Source organism: Palaemon carinicauda, chromosome 4, assembly GCF_036898095.1.
Source record: "Palaemon carinicauda isolate YSFRI2023 chromosome 4, ASM3689809v2, whole genome shotgun sequence".
Lineage (NCBI taxonomy): Eukaryota > Metazoa > Arthropoda > Malacostraca > Decapoda > Palaemonidae > Palaemon > Palaemon carinicauda.
Window position 1 is genome coordinate 134757682 of NC_090728.1, and position 5000 is coordinate 134762681.

Below are 5000 nucleotides of genomic sequence, written 5' to 3' on the forward strand. Positions count from 1 at the left end.
TCACACAGGTCCTAGAATAAATAGCTATATACCAAAATAATGCTATTGATCTGTAGATTTATTTTATATCAAACAGCATTAATTAGATTATTATTGGGGGTCACCAGGGGTCAAAAGGTCAAGGTCAGCTCTTTGAAACGCCGTTTTTGGGTTTTAGCTGTATTTTGGCTAAATAGGACATCTAAATTTGCCCAAGGTTTACTAAATATGAATAGAATATAAAGAAGAGACGTAAATAAAGTTTTTTTGAAGAAGATGGGATGTATTCCAGCAATATGACTGACATGACAAAAGTCATTATTAAACGGTTGCTTTGAAATTCACTCGTCAAACTATGAGTTTCAATTTCTTCAGGTTGATGTTGCTGTTAACACTGCAGCCCTCACAATGGCTAGTGGGACTGTTGATCCGCAGCAACCAAATGATAACTGCCCTTACCTTCGCAGCCAATCAACTAAGCTTGCTGTATCAACGTCAGGGGTTTTACCAAATGTCTGCATATTCTGCAGAAAAACTAGAAAGAAAATTCGAGGAAAGGAACAAACTCTCACCAAAATGTGCATGTTATTCTGTTGAAAAAATATCAAAACAGCTGCTCGTCCTCTAAATGACAGTGAAATGCTTGTGATGATAGGTGACTGGGTTTCATAGCAAAGAGGTGAAATATCATAATGAATGTAAACGAGCATACCTGAATCAAAAGACGGACACATGAAAGAGAACAGTGTCTCCTGACGGTGACAATGCAAACTGTATTCCTTTAACAAGTATATTCCATTATATTGAATCTTCAATCATTGACAATTATCGGCCTGGATACCTTGTTTTATTACATCGGCATTACCTTAGATTTCTAGAGCAAATATCTGAAGTTGAGATTGTACATCACAAAGTCTCAACTTTAGGGGATAAAATTGTGAAATATTTTGGTGATAGAGTCAAAATAGATTGTTTAAATAGGAAAGAAGGTTAGTTACTGTTTTCTAGCAAGGTAAATAAAAAACTGGCCCTTTCAACAGATTCAAAATTTAGCAGCTCAGAAGAGCATATTGTGACTGAAGCAGCCTCTACATTGCGTTATATCATCCTTGAAATTTTTAATTGTGCACCTGAATTGCCTGTGTCCTTGTCACTTACCAAACTATGTCCGTTGGATGTCATTGTATCACCTCAATCTGCTCAATATGGAAATGACACATCCCGAAATCTAGCCAAGTTTTGAAAAGGGGTGCACTCTCTGTGAGGAGAACTAGGAATACCTTTTCCAGAAGTGCAGTTGTTATTACCTTATAGCAAACTGTGAATAGGGATGCCGCATCCAGGCAAAAGGGTAATGCTGCATTTACACAGAATGTTGCAGCCCGTAAGAGGGGGACAGTGACAAGATCTTTTAGGGGAGCAATTGTGAGTTGTCTCCTGGAAAGGGCTGGAATCACAGTGGTGGATGATGCAATACAGGAACTAAAGCCATCGAGGATAGCCAAAGACAATGCAGACCTTAAGAGCACGATCACAGAGGTGGAGAACACTCTCAATTCATTCACTGTTAATGATGATACTCTGTATTGCCTAAACCCTGGCAAAGCACCCTGGAACTACCTGGCATCAAGTTTTTGTAAATGAACATAGGATAGATGGTGGCCGTTTTGAACAGGCTGTTAAGCGAAAAAAGGTGATGAATTTCACACAGAATGCAGTAAAATTTAAATTCACCACAAAGGACAAACAGATCAAGGAAGCAAAAGGCACCAGAGACATATTTGGGAGGCTGCTGTATTTGTCAGTAACACAAGAACTTGATCTCAGTATTGACCTATCCTATCCTCTCACTCCAGTTCCTTTCTCATTGTGTCATATAACCGGTGATATGAACAAGACATCAAAGAGCACATTAATGGAAAAATTAGAAGCAATGGGAACCTTGAATGCCATACCAGACAGGACTGATGTCTATATTATAAATGCTATGTTCTTCCGTGTGCTTTACATGCTATCCATCTATGGGGGATGGCAATATCCATTCTGAAACAAGCTTGTAGCACTGGTGAAATTGTACACATAGTCTGTGACACATATCCTAATGGGCCAAGTATCAAGGACTTTGAACATGACTTGCGTGGTAGGACACCCACTTCCTATATAATCACTGGCTCGTCACAGAAAAGACCACCAGATCTCAACACGGCTTGGAGCACCTCACAATTCAAAACAGTTTTTGGCCTTCTTGAAGGATGAATGGTCATCAGATAGATATGCATCGACTCTTCATGGACATCAGGTCTACTTTGCAGTGGAACATGAATGCTACCTTTGCATTTCAGCAACTGGAAATGTCAACAGGTTCCTGGTTCATGAGCTTCAGTGCAGGCATGAAGAAGCCGATACACGGTTACTGTACCATGCAAACTTTGTTGCTGTTAACTATGATGTGGCCCCAGTGATTGTCATTCGCAGTAACGACACTGACGTCTTCATCCTCACTCTCTACCATGCTAGGTTTCTTAATGCACAGATTTGGATGGATGCTGGCTTGAGTTCTAGAAATTCCATTCGTTTCATAGATATGTCACTTCTTGCAACCAAACTGACTGGACCTTTATGCAATGCTCTACCAAACTTCCATGCTCTGACCGGCTGTGATTACACAGCCTCTTTTATGGGAAAAGCAAAATGGAAGCCATTTGAAATAATGAGAAGCAACCCTAGGCTCACATCAGCAGTTAGTCACATTAGAGACTCAGATGTCATCGATCCATATGTTGATGCTGTAGTTGAAGAGTACTTGTGCATTGTCTATGGAGTTCGGAACTTGACAAGTGTTGATGAAGCCAGGCTTTAACTTTTCCGCAAGTTGTATGCCTCAAAGAAGGAAACTGATCCGCTGGATAAAATCGAAACTTCAGACCCCTGTTGTCTTCCTCCTTGCCAAAGAGTGTTGCAACAGAAGTTGCTAAGAACTAACTTTGTTGCACACATATGGAGGAATGCAAGGGAAGCCGATTCAGTCTCATTTGGTCCTGAAGGACATAGCTGGAAAGTCCAGAATGACATATTGATAATTGTCTGGTTCACTGGCTCAAATACTCCTGATAAGTTAACCGTTGAAGAATCTGATGTACAGGAAGATGATAATGATGATAATGATGGTAACGATGAGGAAAGGGACACAGAGCCAACATTCCACGGATGAAGGAAAGGATAAAGATTTTTAGAGAAGTCCATATTAGCAATATAGCTGGAATAGATCCCACCTTCTTTGAAAAACTTTATTGGTATCTCTTTTTTATATATTTCAAGCATATTTAGTTAACCTTTAGGAAATTTTTATGTCTTATTTAGCCAAACTACAACTTAAACTCAAATCCGGCATTTCAAAGGGCTGACCTTGACCTTTTGACCCCTGGTGACCTCTAATAAAAAAAATAATTAATTTAGTTTGATAATAAATAAATCCACTGATCAATAGCATCATTTTGGTATATAGTTTGTTATGCTAGGCCCAGTGTGAGAGGAGCTGCAGTCAATTTACCTACCCCTATCCCCATATTTTGCCGAATAATGAAAAGTCCGTTTTCAGACAAAAGGGGTTAATAAAATCCACACCCACCACTGCCCAACTTAAAGATACCCATTTTTGGATGTCCCATGGTAGACCATTCCCTAAAATGCCCACTAAAATATGGGTCATCTCCGGTAAATAAATGGGTGCTGGCTCTCGCTCTATTTGGGTTTTTACCTTGTTTGTTTCAGGTTTTTTTTTTTTTTTTTTTTTTTTTTTTTTTTTTTTTTTTTTTTAATCTGCTTTCACAGTCAAATAACTTCGCTAATAGTTTTTAGGCACTATAATAAAATTTTCGAAAAAAAAATTCCTTATTTTTCTCAATTATCGCCCCCTTTGATTGTCTCTTTTTCAAGGGAGGCAAACAAGCCATAAAGTACCATGGAGTAGAAGGATTGGGTGTACTGACAGTGGACGAGACAGGGGCCATAGCTCTTTGGAGGTATCTGGACCGTGAAGCCAAAGATGGGGTCATTGGGACGGCCAAAGTCATAGCTGTAGATAGTGGACAGCCTCCATTGACCTCAACCGCCACTCTAACCATTTCAGTTAAAGATTTAAATGACTGTCCTTCTCGTTTGCAAAACAGAACGGTGTTTCATGTGATGGAGAACAGGCCTCCAGCTCTTTTGTGAGTGTTAACAGCTACTGACCAGGATGTTTGGGCACTGGGTCACGGACCTCCCTCCAATCTCTCCCTGGCACCATCCAATCCACCGCAAATTCTGCTCGTGATATTTTGAAATTTATTTCTTGTGAGTAACCTTTCTCATTTTTTTTCGTTTGGTCGTCAATACGAAGATGATAATAAAATGGAAATAAAACTGCACACTGCGAATAAATAAATTACGGGCACGGTAAATAGATTTTCTTACAAATGGAATAATTGTTTAAACATCTAAATCGAAATTAATCAAAGGCCAAATCTATGAAGAAGGGTCGAGTGCTTCAAAATAACTTCCATATCATTAATGTAGATAATATCTCTTAAACACCTTGTTTATTCATTCACATCACCAGACAGTCACTTAAGGGTAGTGTTACAGCTTTCTCACATTTCTTTATAGTGATTACTTCAGAAGCTATAACATCAAGAAATTGAATTGTTATGTGCATTATATATATATATATATATATATATATATATATATATATATATATATATATATATATATATATATATATATATATATATATATATATATATATATATATATATATATATATATATATATATATATATATATATATATATATATATATATATATATATACTTATTACATTTCCTATTCTACCTACGTTGGTAATTTACTTTTTCTTGAGATTTTGGAATACAACATTCATATATGATCTGTACCAATAAATGCCATGGACAATACTTTACGATTAAGTATTTTATTCTAACTATGGATTGAAAATATAACTTCGGGTTACGGTAGT

At 37.5% G+C, this 5000-nt stretch overlaps 1 pseudogene; it reads left to right on the top strand.

Moving 5' to 3' along the window:
• Positions 1 to 5000, top strand: part of LOC137639673 (putative neural-cadherin 2) — a 73573-nt pseudogene that overhangs the window by 23428 nt on the left and 45145 nt on the right.